Below are 16,270 nucleotides of genomic sequence, written 5' to 3' on the forward strand. Positions count from 1 at the left end.
GCTGTCTGAGACATTGATGCAGGCATCCCAAATGAGCACTGCTTTCACTTCTGGCTGCTCCACTTCTGAAACAGTTATCTGCTAATGTCCCTGGGAAACCAGCGGAAACTGTCCAAGTCCTTAGGCCCCTGCCAGCCGTGCAGGAGACCCAGATGGAGTTTCTGGCTCCTGGTCCACCTGGCTAAGCCCCAGCAATTGTGGTTATTTGGGGGGTGAGCCAACTGATGGAAAGTCTCTCTCTCTCTCTCTCTCTCTCTCTCCCTATCTCTGCTTTTACTGCCTTTCAAATAAATAAATAAATCTTTTTAAAAATAGAAAAGAAAAACAACTTTTGCTCTTTGGTGTCAGCTTACAAAGCTTGCAGTTGTAGTCAGGATACAGGCAGCCAGGTAGCCAGGTTCGGAGTCTTCAAGGGTTATCACTCCAGAGTCCCAGCTTTCCATTTCATGCCTTGAGAAGAAACTAAAACCAATGAAATCTTTGAGGAGGAGTGGTTAAGGATCCATGAGAGTACTGGGCTCTATTCTCAGGCTTTGGGAAGTTGTTAGATCTTTGCACACCTCAGGAATTCTGATCAGTAAACAAAGAGCAGTAAAAAGGCAGCCATGGGTGTAGTCTTTCCTCCTGTGCTCTTCTGCCTTGCTCCCTGCTGACACAGTGAACTGATTTTGTCAGCTGTGCACAAAACCCCAAGGTGGCCCTCACTGCCTGCCTTCCCAGCTGCATCTTTTGCATCTTTGCTCCTCAACACACACTTGACCAAGCAAGACTGGGAAAACCTCCCGAGAATCTATGCCTAAACACCTAAACATATCAGTCCACTTTTAAAGATCTAGGTATGATGTCTTATAAGAGGATAGTTTTCTGGCTTCATTCCATACTATTTTTTTATTCAGCACATGGTTGTTAAGGGGCAGTTATGGAGACGTTAGATGACACTTATCCCCTCACACACGGAACTTTTCTTCTTCCATGTCTTGGCCAATAACGTCCTTATTGTATAGGATGCCCCTCATCAACTCCTAATCCATTACCTTTTCCCACTTCGACCTAATTCCTCGACTTCATCCTATGATAATGAACTAAGGGGTGACCTCCCCAGGAAGCTTTCCCTCACCCTCTCCACCTCGGAGCTGTCTCCCCACTCCTCCCCCCAGCACAGCTAGGATAGATGAGCCTTCTGTGCCCCCACAATGCCCTGTGTGTCTATCAGTGTACCCAAGAGCTTCAATTTGTGGAAAAATGAAATTAAAAGAGAATGCAAATTTTCCACAAACTCTTGAAGACCCCCTCATATTTTTTGGACTGCTTTTTTGTTTCAAAGATTTTATTTGTTTACTTGAAAGTTAGAGTTTCAGAGAGGCAGAGGCAGAGAGAGAGAGGTCTTCCATCCCTGCTTCACTCCCCAGCTGGCACAACAGCTGGAGCTGCGCCAATCTGAAGCCAGGAGCTTCTTCCGGGTCTCCCATGTGGGTGCAGGGCCCAAGGACTTGGGCCATCCACTGCTTTCCCAGGCCACAGCAGAAAGCTGAATTGGAAGTGGAGCAGCCAGGACTCGAACCGGTGCCCATATGGGATTCCGGCACTGCAGGTGGCCGCTTTCCCCGATTTGCCACAGCACGGACCCCTGGACTGCTTTTATAAGTCACCTCTTGGTCAGCTTTTGAAGCAGAGAGTAATCACCCCAGTGCTCAAAACAGAGCTTGAAATGTGTGTACCCCTGAAAAAATGTATGGTAAATAAATGAATGAATGCATGAATGAATATGGAATAAAGCTGGAAGATGACTCCAGTCACTGGGCCACCTCATCCCTGTTTAGATTTTTCCAAGTGGGTTGAGATGCTTAGCCATAAGTTTTGAGGAGATTTTCCCAGTCTTACTCAGCCTAGAGACTGCAGGGAAAGCTCAGAGGAGGAGGGACAAAGGGGCTGGAGCAGAGGTCTGTCCTAGAGAGAAGCTGCCAGGTCTGTGAATGCAAATGTTCCTGTTCTGATGGCTGCAGCGGCAGGCAGGTGAGGAAGGCACCAAACCCCAAATGCAGCTGTGGGTTCCCTGGTGTGCTCGCCAACAGTTTTATGTGTCTCCTCAAGAAAAAATTCATTCCCAAGTGTGGGAGAAGTGACCAAACAAGAAGAAAAAAATGCAACGACGTTTGAAGCTGTGAAGGAGAATATTCTGAACTGTGAGAAGAAAGCTCTTAGAACTCTTCAGCCAGACTCCTCTCTACCGTTTGGCAAAGTGTTAAAGACATTTTGTTTTGTTTTGTTTTGTTTTGTTTTCCTAGGAGTTTTACAAGTGGATTGAAGTTTGACTAAATCAGACCCCTGCCTGAGCTGCCAATTTTCACTGCCCAGTTACTGTGGGGCTGGCTGTCTGGGGCTTCTTAACAGAAGAGCTTGGCTGTCTTTAAAAAGAGGAGTTGCCAGAAATGTTGTGATAAATGGGTAATACATTAGAAGAAAATCTAGTAGAATGTCTTTTTAACTGCAGAGTAGAAAAATTCCCCCCTCCTGGTCAGTGAAGGGGATGGAAGACCCTGGACATGGACTCAGAAAATCTAAATCAAAACCTGAGTTTAGCCTTTTACTGATGGAAGGATTTTTTAATTTCTTATCTTTATTAATATAAAGAGAACAAATTTTATGTATTTTGTAGGTACAGTTCTAAGAAGATAACTATAATTCTCTCTTCCCTCTTTTCTCCCCCAGCCCTCCTCCTTCCCTCCCTTCTTTTCATTAATTTTTGCAAAGACATAATTTTTTTAAAGATTTATTTATTTACTTGAAAGTCAGAGTTACACAGAGAAAGAGAGAGAGAGAGAGAGAGTCTTCCATCCACTGGTTCACTCCCCAGTTGACCGTAATGGCCAGAGCTGTGCCAATCTGAAACCAGGAGCCAGGAGCTTCTTCCAGGTCTCCCACACAGGTGCAAGGGCCCATCTTCTACTTGGGCCATCTTCTACTGCTTTCCCAGGCCATAGCAAAGAGCTGGATTGGAAATGGAGCAGCCGGGTCTTGAACAAGCGCCCATATGAGATGCCGGCACAGAAAGCAGCGGCTTTACCCTACGCCACAGCGCCAGCCCCACAAAGACATAATTTTAATCACCACTAACCATAACATTCAACAAGTAACAAGTAGGAAGATCAAAGTTCCACTAAACAAGAGCTGAAAAGGACAATCATATCATAAGATGTCTGTTTCATTCCTATACATTTTTGTGTTCTATATTAACTGCCATATATCAGAGAAAGCATATGGTATGTGTCCTTTTGAGACTGGCTTCATTAAGCATAATGGCTTCCCGTTGCATCCATTTTGTTGCAAAAACATGACTTTTTATGGTTGAGTAGTATTCCATAGTGTATATATACACCATATTTTCTTGATCCAGTCATCAGTTGATGGATATCGGTGGATTCCATATCTTAGCTATTGTGAATTGAGCTGCAATGAATATGGGGGTATGGATAACTCTTTCATATCCTGATTTTATTTCATTTAGGTAAATTTCCAGGAGTAGGATGGCTGGGTCATATGGTAGATCTATTCAGATTTCTAAGGAATCGTCATACTATCTTCCATATGTTTGTACTAGTTTGCATTTCCACCAACAATGTATTAGGGTACCTTTTTCCTCACATCGTCACCAATTTTGTTTTTTTATTTTTCCATGAGAGCCATTCTAACTAGAGTGAAATAAAACCTCGCTGTGGTTTTTATTTAAATTTCCCTGATGGCTAGTGAACCTAAGCAGTTTTTCACATGTCTGTTGGCAGGGTCTGTGTTTTAGTCATCTTTGCCTCTTGGGTGTGTTTACAATTGCTCAGCATATACTGAGTGTCCATTCAATGTGTGTTGAATAGAAGACAAAGGCAATGAAAAGGTATTGAACAAAAGTTACACAGTTCTACTCTTCACTAAAAGAATTTTGATAAAAGGAAAATGAAGGAATCATCATTTGGAGTGTCATTTATGACAGTAAAGTTGCAGTTTGGCATAGCGGTTAAGATGCCACTCAGGAAACCTGCTTTCTCAAATCAGAGTATCTATGTTTGCTTCCTGGCTCTAAGTCGAATTCCAGCTTCCTGTTAATGTGCACCTGGGAGACAGCAGGTGATGGATCAAGAACTTCCATCCCTGCTACCCATATGGGAGACCCCTATTGAATTCCCAGTTCCTGGCTTAAGCCTGGAACAGCCCTGGCTGTTGAAGGCATTTGAGGAATGAACTAGCATATGTCTCACTGCTTTTCTCCATATGTCTCACTGCTTTTCAAATAAAATGAAAATAAATACTTTTTTAAAAAGTTATGGTGGCAAGTTATTTATAATCAAGAATAGGATTCTAGGTCTGTTTTTTTAAGTAGATCTACTCTAGAATCTGTAATCTTAAATTTATTCATTGACATCAGATCCAATGTAATAATGTGCTTCAGCAGGGTTTCAATAGCAGGTGTAAGCTAAGTAAAAGGCCAGTCTTCTGCCCTCTCACCTCTCTTGGCCCAATACACTTAACTGCTGCAACTGGGGTACCTCTCCAAGGAAACGAGAATGGATAAAAGGACGCTGAGTCTAATTTTCTCTTAAGAAAACACACAGATGTTTCCCAGAAAATGATAAGCACAGATTGCTTAGGTTTTATGATGGGATTTATTGATTTATTTGTATTTTTTATCTTATTGTAAATTTAAACCATATGTATATAATACATTGCCTCCACTCCTTTCAGAAAAAAATAGAGCATTAATCTAAAACAAATAAAGCTGTAATTTAATCTATAAATAATAACTACAGTGTTGTCAAGACTCGCCATGTAATATATTTGATGTATATTTATAAAGTTAAATTGATCTATTTTATACCTACATATTTTAATTCACTGCTTTGCTTTACTTTATAAAAGATTTAAACATTATTATTTTTAATAGAGACTGTGACTACTTCATTTAGATAGCTTTGATTTTAACCCAATGCCCTAGGCCGGTGCCGTGGCTCAATAGGCTAATCCTCCGCCTTGCGGCGCCGGCAAACCAGGTTCTAGTCCCGGTTGGGGTGCCAGATTCTGTCCCGGTTGCCCCTCTTCCAGGCCAGCTCTCTGCTATGGCCTGGGAAGGCAGTGGAGGATGGCCCAAGTGCTTGAGCCCTGCACCCCATGGAAGACCAGGAGAAGCACCTGGCTCCTGGTTTCGGATCAGCGTGGTGCACCGGCCGCAGCGCGCTGGCCATTGGTGGGTGAACCAATGGCAAAGGAAGACCTTTCTCTCTGTCTCTCTCTCTCACTGTCCGCTCTGCCTGTCAAAAATAAATAAATAAATAAAAATTAACCCAATGCACTGAATAACAGAGGAAAAGATTTGAAAAAAATGTTTGTTTTTAAGATCCTGGGAGAATGCAATTTTTCAAATACTTGAAAGAGTAGTTTTAAGCCTCATGTTATCATTCAATCTATAGTTCTTGTTTATTTTCAGAGTTTTATAATTTTCATTATTATATTCTTTCAGCAAGAAATGTTTGTGTTTGTTTTGATGATATGTATTTTAATAAAGCTATGAGAAAACTTTCCAATATACAGCATATAAGATTTTGTAAAAACTCCCCAGTGCTATTCTAAAAATAATGAGGAAAAGTTATGATTCTGATTCAACATTTATTGAAACGCTACTGCATGCCAGCCACTGTACCAAGTGCTTCCTCATGTTTCATTTGGTCTTTATAACAACATGGTAAGGAAGATATTATTACCATCTCTAGTTTATGGATTGGGAACTGGGATTGATGCAGATAAATAAGTCGCTTACCATCACACAAGTAGAGTAGAAAATGCCTGTGAAACAGTTTGGCACGGGAGAGGCATTCAGTAAATGCTTGCCGAACGTTCTTCTTTTCAGTTCTTAGATCCCACCACAGTAAATGAGGAGACATGGCTCAGTAACCATTCTGGCATATTTAGGTAATCCTTTTTATAATTGTTCTGTTATTTTTATCTAAGCAAATTATTAAACACTGTCAAATGTTCTTGTATTCCCTAAACATGTTTGAAACCAATGTATTCAGATTATATTGTTTAATTAACACTATATTTTTCTCCTGTGTTTTTATTTCATTTTAATTTTAATTTTAATTATTTTTAACAGATTCAATATGATTTGTAGATACAAGTCTAACAACACGATGATATTCACTTCTTCCCTCCTTAGCCATGCTCCTTCCTTCTACCTTTGATTTTTTTTAGTTTTTGAGATAACATATTATGATTTACATTGCAGTAAAAAGGCTTAATACTTCACTGAATAAGAAGTTTAACAAGTAAAAAAAGCGAAAAAACAGCTTAGTGGGAATATAGACAATGGCTATAGACAATAACTGAATGGGAAAATGGCCATTTCACCCATTTACCAGGTTTTTTGAAAATTAGTCATTCATAATTCTTCCAATGAAATAGAAACACAAAAACAATTGTAGCATCTAAATATTTCTTGTGTGGTTATAATAAAGTTCAGTTAGACTTTAAGCCAAATAAGCCAGTCCCAAAAAGACAAATACCATGTTTTCCCTGATCTGTGGTAACTAATAGAGTACAAAAAATGTAATGTATAATTATTTGTATTTCAGTATGCATAAAATTATTGATGTGCATAAGCTGTTGAAAGAAAAATGACTTAAAGTCAAGTCCTGTGTTTTTTAATTAAGATATCTAAGAGAAATTTTGGGAGAACAAGTAGCTTGAGATTTTCTAATCAATGTAGAAAAACCGGGGCCAGTATAGTGGGCAAAGCCACCGCCCTCAGTGCTGGCATCCCATATGCGTGCCGGTTCAAGTTCTGATGGCTCCACTTCCAATCCAGCTCTCTGCTGTGGCCTGGGAAAGCAATGGAAGATGCACTCGCTTGGGAGACCCGGAAGAAGCTCCTGGCTCCTGACTTCGGAATGGCTTAGCTCTGCCTTTGCGGCCAGCTGGGAAGCGATTCAGTGGAACGAAGACTCCTCTTTCTTTCTCTCTCTCCTTCCCTCTGTGTAACTCTGACTTTCAAATAAATAAATCTTAAAAAAAAAAAAAAAAAAAAAGAAAAGAAAAGAAAAAGCATTCCCTACGTTTAATCAATTCTCATATGTTCTAATATTGAAGTTTGGATGAGTAAATGGCAAATTGCTTTAAGGTCAACCTTGTTTTGCTAATCTCGTTTCTCCCAGCACCTGGCACAGTGCCCAATACATCATAGGTACTCGGTAAATATCAGATACATAAAATGGTGGAGGAACAACTGCTATATTGAATGTCACACAACTAAAAAACAAGTAATTCCTTCCTCAAAGGTTTCTTCTGGCTGGGTTCAATCTGGGTAATTGGATACAATGTTCAAATTCTACTGTTTGCTTGTTTGGGGAACTTAATGAAATCATATAATGAACCTAAGCATCTGTCTTATCCTTTTCAAATGGGAACAATAAGCTCTATATAGAGTAAATTACTAAAGTTGATTGAAGGTAGTTCTAGAAGTTTGTGTCTCTTATGAGTTGAATTCTGCCTCCTTCCAAAAATATAAATTCATATGTTGAAATGCTAACCTCTAATACCTCAAAATGGGACCTTATTCAGTGATGGAGTCGTTACAGAGGTAAAGAAGGCAAAATGAGGTTATTGTAATGGGCCCTAACCCCACGAGGCATGGTGTCCTTATAAAAAGGGAAGAGTTAGACACAGACACACAGGAGAACGCCTTGTGAAGACGAGGCAGAGACTGCAGCGATGCTTCTGCAAATCACAGAAGCAAACGATTGCAGCAAACCACCAAAGGCTACGGGGTGGGCGTGGAAGGGAGCCTTCCTCATGGCGCTGAGAAGGAAGCAATGCTCTTCAATCTCAGACTGTCAGCTGCCAGATCTGTGAGACAGGAGGTGGCACAGAGCTGAAAGCATAAGAAGAGAGATACATCTCTTCATTCATTCCACCATAATTTTTGAACAAGTTCCATGTGTCAGCAATTGTGAATTGTGTTACCCATTGGTAAGACAGTCATGGCACCGAAAGGTCTAAAGATGCTGCTCATGTGGAGAGTAGGCAATGATAGGAACAGGTCGACGGGAATACATTGATTGTCAAACAACAGAATTCTAACTGTTGATGAGCAGTTTTTGGTTTTGTTTCTGTTTTTGAAGTAAAAGCAAGAGAATTTCATTAAAGAAAGCAGTGAAGAGCAGGCTACTCTACAGGAGGCATTCTGTATTTACAGTGTCCAAGAAATGTATATTAATTCCTCAGCAAAATATGCATTTTACTTCTGAGAAAGGTAAGGGCACCTTCCAGGAACTTAGGGACCCACATTTTCTCCCCTTGTATGATCTCTTTCATGGGTTGTCATAGGAATCATAAAATGTCATGGCAAAAGGAAGAGTACCTCACTGTAATGAAGTTTGGGGTCTGGTAGTGATTTATCTGAATGCCATATTGGATCCAACTAATTGGAATCAGGCATTTGCCTGGATCTTCTTTTTGTTTTTGTTTATTTGTTTGTTTTGTTTTGTTTTTTTTTACCTTGCTTCCTGGTGAGTGGAGCTGAGGTTTGCCACATACTATTTCAATCTCCCAAGAGACATTTATTCCTCCTGATTCTTAAGAGAATTTGGATGGAGAGTTTATCTTCTGTAGTTGCTTACTACTTATAATGGGTATAGGTACTGCCCTCTCATAGAAAGAATCAAATTCCCTCATGGACCTATCTAAGAGTCCTCCATGGCCAGCTATGCCCATCAGCAGCAGTCACAGGCTTAAACCCTTGCTTAGCCATTATTTTATATGAAACTGTTGAAACCTAAAAGACACAAACTTCACAGAGAGATTAAACACGCAGGACTTAATATTAGCAGCTGTGTAATGACTGTCAAGGTCTTGCATGGGGTAAGAACTGGTGAGAGAAGGAAGAGCTGCCTTTTTGATTGTCCAATTGAGTTGGCCATTGAACTGTTGGTTGCTCTAATGCAACTACTCTGCATGTTCACAGATGTTCCAGATGTTGGTTTCTAGCTCCCCTGTCTTCTTCACATAGATGCACAGCAAATACCTCTTGTTCAGTAGGGAGATAGTCTAATCCCAGACAGTGATTGATGACTATTCCTATAAGAGCATTGTGTTGATTTTGGAAGTCTGAAAGGGTGCTTACTTCTCCCTATGGGAAGTTCATCCAGATAACCTGGGAGTCAAACATTATGGAAAAGTACTCAAATGTAATTAGACACTGGAACAGTATGTATCCAAGGTTATGCAGCACCAGCATCTCATATAGGAACCGATTCGAGTCCCAGGCACTCCACTCCTGATCCAGTTCCCTACTAATGTGCTTGCAAAAGCAGCAGAAGATGGCTCAAGTGCTTGGGCCCCTTCACCCATGTGGTACATGCAGGGGAAGCTCCTGGCTCCTGGCTTCAGCCTGGTCTAGCCCTGGCTGTTGTGGCCATTTGGGGAGTGAACCATCAGATGCAAGACCTCTGTGTGTGTGGGTGTCTCCCTCTCTCTCTCCCTCTATCCCTCTCTCTCTGTAATTCTGCCTTCAAATAAATAAAATAAATCTTAAAAGCCATCTTCCAAGGCATTGATCTCTCTAGTTCTCCCTATGGCTAGATATTGGGGACACACACACACCACACCACACACCACACACACACAGAGGCTATGCCATGGTCATACTCACTTGTATTTCCCATCACTCCCATTGTCTCATGCTTTTGCACATTGCATTCTCTTTTCCTGAAAGTCCCTTATCTCCATTTTTTGATCTGTATTGACCTGCAGGCTCAAATTTTGGGGGATTCTAAACTGAAGTATTGTCTTTGCATTTCCAAGCCTTTTCTGATCACAGTCTGTTAGAAGTGCCCCCTCTGCTTCCTCAGGCCCAGATAGTCATTACTGCACCAGACTGTGATTGGCTTTTGACTTGTTAAACAGAAGCAAATACTGCATGCTTTTCATCTCTCTCCCTCATGTTGAGCACAGCACCTGGAATAAAGTAGATGTGCAATATACATTTCTTGGATCAAATGAATAATTAATTAATGTAGAGAAAATGTCATGTGCAGAGATATCCAGTAACCTTTACATGTATGGAAAATACCGAAGGCTAATTTTTGGTATCACATTCCTATTCCTATAGTTTGCATATTATTTGCCCCCCTCATCCTCAAACTCACGAGGACTCTAATCCCCAAAGTCTTATATTAACAATATCTGATTATGGTGTTTAGAGGTGGCGGGGGGGGGGGGATGCTTTGAAAAGTAACTAGATTAGATTTGAAGTTAATATGGAGCCCCATGGTTGAATTCTGGTGCTTTTTAAGGAGAGGGAGAGAGACCACACAGACATAAAGAGACATGAATGCTCCTACTAGTATATGATATAGGCCAGAAAACCCTTGGAGAATCCTACATTATTTTGTTTGGATTTTCCATTGAAGAACTGTGAGCCAAAATAAACCGCTTAACAAAATAACCTACCTAAGGTATTTCATTTGATGAAAAGGTAATTCACACATGCACCTTTTGCCTGGCTACATCTCATTGGGTCCTATAGGACAGTAACTTCCACCACTACCTTCCATATCCTTATCCACCACAAAGGTACCACCCACTACCAGCTTAGCTTGCCATCAGGGCAGTTAGCACCTTTCTACCCATCATCACTCAATAGGTTCATCTTTGGAATAGTGCACTGATATTTTGAAAAATTACCAAGTAGCTGGCACCACGGCTCACTAGGCTAATCCTCCGCCTGCAGCGCCAGCACCCCGGGTTCTAGTCCCGGTCTGGGCGTCAGTTCAGTCCAGCTCCTGGCTTCGGATCAGCACAGTGCACCAGCCACAACGTGCCTGCAGTAGTGGCCACTAGGGGGGTGAACCAACGGAAAAAGGAAGACCTTCCTCTCTGTCTCTCTCTCTCTCTCTCTCTCACTGTCTAACTCTGCCTGTCAAAAAAAAAAATTTACCAAGTAAAATCCTACACTATGTGGTATTTTTCAACTCTGCAACTTTTCACTTCAACCATATCTCAAAATGTTTCACAAGGAGGCCCTGAAATAGTCATAACGCATTGGGCCCCTCTGTACTGATATATTAATCACTGTGTAATAGATGTACATATTAAAAATCAAAGAAAAGTGAAGTTCATTGAAAAGTTTCAATTTGTTTTTATTTAACAACTTGTTTTTAATTGAAAAATAATAATTATATATTCATAAGTAAATGTGATATTCTGGCATCTATATATATTATGCAACAATATATCTTCAGTGGTAGATATAAACATATTCTTAAAGCAGAATATTAGAGTTATGAATCATAAATCCTAATATTAACTTGATTTCTACATTAGATTGTAACTTGGCTTTAATTCCTCACACATTTAGTTTTTTTCTTATTTACAAAATAAGAATTTTATAAATTTATAAAATTCCATTTATAAAATGGAATTGATTTCTACTATAATGCATATTCACATTCTACAAAATTGCAAACTAAAAATAAGAGTGTTTATAGCAAGAATAGAATCAGGGAAAATCATTCAGAAGCCTTGGAACTTTGCAGCCAGAGCACTAATGAGAACAATTAACAATCCTAATGGAAATACCAGCACAATCAGATCTCTTTTGGCCTCGGTGTTCAGTCCTTGAGGTCACACTCTCTTCAAGCAGATCATTTAATGAAAATTACAAACTTAATTCAGAATGTAATTTTTTAACTTTTTTTTCCATTTTAATACAAGAGAAATGTCTTTGCAACTTCTTCCATACACTTTCCCCAGGAAGCTTGATATAGTAGAATGTATAATACCTGTAGCCACTAAACTAGTCTATACGCACAATTCTGTGAATGTTCAAAGTTCTTCCTGACATCTTCACAAATGGTTAAGGCTTTACCTTTAACTGAGAGAAAGTCAACCCCTGTTCATTTCAAAACCTGCTGTGGAAAATCACATATGAACTAACACATACTAGTACATGAGGTAACTAGTATCAAAGAAATATATTTTCAACTAGAATGGATTGTAGCTTTAAATCCTTATTTAATTGGTGACAAAAGTATGCAACTGGAACTTAATGAAATCATGTCAGAAAATTCCTCCAATTCTGTGGGACAGATTTATTAAGCAACAATATGGATCACCTCAAATAACAATTGCTGAAATCACACCCACATTCCAATTTAAAGGAAATGTATTGTTAGTTATGGAAACTCCTTCCCTGGCTACCTTCCAGAAAGTTGTATGCTAAATATATTGAGGCAAAAACAATGAAAACTTGGCTTCAGTTTTGCTGTTGGAGACTTTTTGGGCTTTTCCAGTGAAGACTGTACTGACCAAATGATTTGGAGGCCAGCCTTCTAGATTATGTAGCTGGAACTGCTTCCATAATGGTCTATCACTATATTTCCCTATGAGATGAGGTCATTTTAGTACCATTGGGAAAGCATATTGCTGAATCCTGCACAAATAAAATCATGCTTTTCTAAGGCTATCAAATAAACCAAAAAACTATTGCAATTTAAACAAAAGTGAAGCTGGAATACGTTAGCACAAATAAAAAATGTGTCCCACTACAACTACTTTTAATCTTTCTTTGGAATCTAAAACTACTCAGGAAATTGGATTATAACTACTTTATGTAGTAATTTTACATGAGGCTACTGTTTTAGAAGAGATGGTTAGAATTTTATCATTTTGATCAATCTAGAATTTTCTTTTTTTTTTAATTTATTTATTTTGACAGGCAGAGTGGATAGTGAGAGAGAGAGAGAGACAGAGAGAAAGGTCTTCCTTTTTGCCGTTCGTTCACCCTACAATGGCCGCTGCGGCCAGCGCATCTCACTGATCCAAAGCCAGGAGCCAGGTGCTTCTCTTGGTCTCCCATGCGGGTACCGGGCCCAAGGCCTTGGGCCATCCTCCACTGCCTTCCCAGGCCATAGCAGAGAGCTGGCCTGGAAGAGGGGCAACTGGGATAGAATCTGGCGCCCCAACCGGGACTAGAACCCAGTGTGCCGGCGCCGCAAGGTGGAGGATTAGCCTGTTAAGCCACGGCGCCGGCCTCAATCTAGAATTTTCTATGGTGTTATATATCCATACTCTTAATCCATATACTCACAAAGCAACAAGTTTGAAGAATGGTAGAATAGACTGAATCATGATAATTGATAAAATCTGCTGTAGCTTCCTTTTAAGGTAACACAGAAGAAATGAATGATGGGATATCACAATATCCCTTACAAAACATTATTTGTGTTTCTTTGGGAGTAAAGAAAGGAAGAAATTGTTATCAGCTGGCAAAAGAGAGCATGATAATATCTATTTTGTGTGTGTATATATTACAGTTTATGAACAAAATTAATAGGCATAAGAATTTATTCAACTCAATGAACTTCAAAGCAGATTAGTGCCCATCTTCTTTCAATTTGATTAAATTTATATTTTATTTACTGTATGTTCTGTAGAAGACACTGAGCTAAGTGCTGAGGATACAAAGGTGACCAAAAGAAGAAAGCATAAAAACTTTTTCTTGAAATCAGTCTTACCATATTTTGAATCCCAGCCTTACCATTGATTAACTTATTAGTAGCTATTATTGACTTATTAAAATTTATCATCAAGCTTGAGCAAACTATTTTAATCCCTTTCACTTTCAACTTCATTTACCTGCAAAAATAGACAATATTATCTACTTTGTGAAAGTTTTGTGTAATGGATGAAATATTAAGTAAGATATCTTATATCCAGACTTAGCAGAAGAAGCATTTGTTTGGCCTAGATCTGGAGACAGCCTTAGTCTTCAGTAACTCATAGTTCAGTAGGAATATATGTACTATCTTGTAAATGCTGAAGTACAATGTATGCTAAATATATGAGCACACAAGGGTAAAATCCAGTGTTCCTAATGGAAAAGGGAATAACTGATGGACAATAATAAAGAGACATTAGGTAAGGAAAGAGAGTAGACAATTCCTGGCAGTGTACACAGTATGGAAGGGAGATGGAGACAGGAAATACTTGGGGAACTGTCAACATCAGTGGTATATAACTAGAATACTGGGGCAGGGCCTAGACTACTTAAATGTAGCCTATCTGTTTTGTTGAAAATTTCAAACTTTTAAATTAGGAGAAACTACAAAGAATCATGGTTTGTATTATTCCATATATGAAAACTTCACTTAATCTCACCACAAGTAACTTCTGTGTGCCAAGTGCTGTGCCAGTTCTCAGTCCTCATGGAACTTACAGTTCATGACAGGCAAAAAGATCAGTGACAGAGATAAGCACTGATAAAATGCAAACTTCTGTGGGATAAATGCAGAGGTTTCTATGGTGTCCTTCAGAGAAAATCAAAAGGATTTGGATAACACATGTTGGAATACCATCCTAAATAAAGGATATTTTAGCTGAGTTGTGACAGGAGGCAATGAATGAACTACACTAAACCAGGGAAGAGAATTCCAATCAGAGGGACCAGCAGAAGGGATCTGGAGCTAAAAGTCTAATTCCATCCTCAAATGCAGATGTCATGCTGCTGGAAACTTCAACACAATGCCTGAATCATGCTGGGTGTACATCAATTTGTTGACTAAATGGGTGAGCAATTGAATATATTTTGAAACACTGATTGGTTAGCAAAGGTGTGGAGCCAAAGAATAACATGGTTATATCAACAGTTCAGAGAAAACAATTGGGCAACCATTTGGTAAATGAATTAGCCAGGAGGGAAGATACAAGCAAGTAGGTAATAACCAGTTTGCAATAGCACAATATTAAAAATACTGAGAACAATAGTTTGGGCCAATGGTGATGAGAGATGGGAAATAGAGTGGTTTAAATGGGAATGACAAGCAGCTTGATATTTCTACTAATAAAAAGCTAATTTGGCTAAGGTGGTAGTGGTAGGTCATGTAGGTCTTGTGTGTTGCTTCAAGCTTTGAACATTATCTTTTGGAAAACAAAAACTTTGGAGTAACTGTTTAATTGTAATATAGATAGACCATTCTAGTAACAGTATAGAAGATAAACTTGAAAGCTCCCCAAGATGAAAGAAAAGTAAAGGATATTATAATATTACTGTGAGAAATAATGAGATCAGTGGGAGGTAAACAAAGGTAGGAGGCTGTTGTAATATTCCAGGTGAGAGAAATGATGAGTAAATGAAAGAAATGTGTCATATCTGATATGTAACAGAACATTGACTCAAACTACGTAAGAAGTAGAATATTTACTGGTTGATTAATGTGTAGAAGGGAGGGAGTAGGAGGGTCTCAGGGTGACTCAACATTGACTGGAATGACTGTGCCCTTTGATAAACAGGAAAGTCAGCAGGGAGAGCCAAACAGAGTAGGAGAAGGTAGTGGGGCTGAGGGTGAGATACACAAAGTCCCGAGGAGTCTACTGTACACACAAATGAGGATGTTCAAAAAGCATTTAGCTATTCAAGTGTGCATCCAAGGTATAAAGTCAAGACTTCAAAGACAGATAGATGAATGGATGGATAAATGATAGAGTCCTCTTTATATAGGAGTTGATTAAACTACGTGACTCTCCCAGAAAGACATGTTGAATGAGAAGTGCAGTAAGGACAGAAACCAGAAAAGCCACCATTTGAGATGCAGGGCACATATGGGAGTAAGAAGGAATGAGAAGAATGAGAAGGACAGCCAAGAAAGATGATTTTCATGATAGAGAGGACAGTTAAGAGTTTTTCTTGGGGTTGGCACTGTGGCTCAGCGGTTAACGCCCTGGCCTGAAGTGCCAGCATCCTTTATGGGTGTCGGTTCTAGTCCCGGCTGCTCCTCTTCTGATCCAGATCTCTGCTGTGGCTTGGGAAAGCAGTAGAAGACAGTCCGAGTCCTTGGGTCCCTGCACCTATGTGGGAGACCCAGAGGAGGCTCCTGGCTCCTGGCTCCTGGCTTAGGATTGGCGCAGCAGCTCCTGCCTTTGCGGCCAATTGGGGAGTGAACCATCAGATGGAAGACCTCTCTCTCTCTGCCTCTCCTCTCTATGTGTAACTCTGACTTTCAAATAAATAAATAAATCTTAAAAAGAAAAAAGTTTTTCTTGGGAAAAACTTGGCAACATTGTCAAATGCTATAAACTAGTCAGGTAAGAAGAGGACTGAAAATAACCCACAAATTTCAGCAAGAATAAGGATTGGACACACATAGAAGATTATTGTCATGATAGGATACTGAGTTTAAAGATTTATTATATGGATTAGTCTGGTTTAGTGACAAGATTCAGGTTAGGAGTATGA

This window comes from Lepus europaeus, chromosome 4 (assembly GCF_033115175.1).
Source record: "Lepus europaeus isolate LE1 chromosome 4, mLepTim1.pri, whole genome shotgun sequence".
In the NCBI taxonomy this organism is placed as follows: domain Eukaryota; kingdom Metazoa; phylum Chordata; class Mammalia; order Lagomorpha; family Leporidae; genus Lepus; species Lepus europaeus.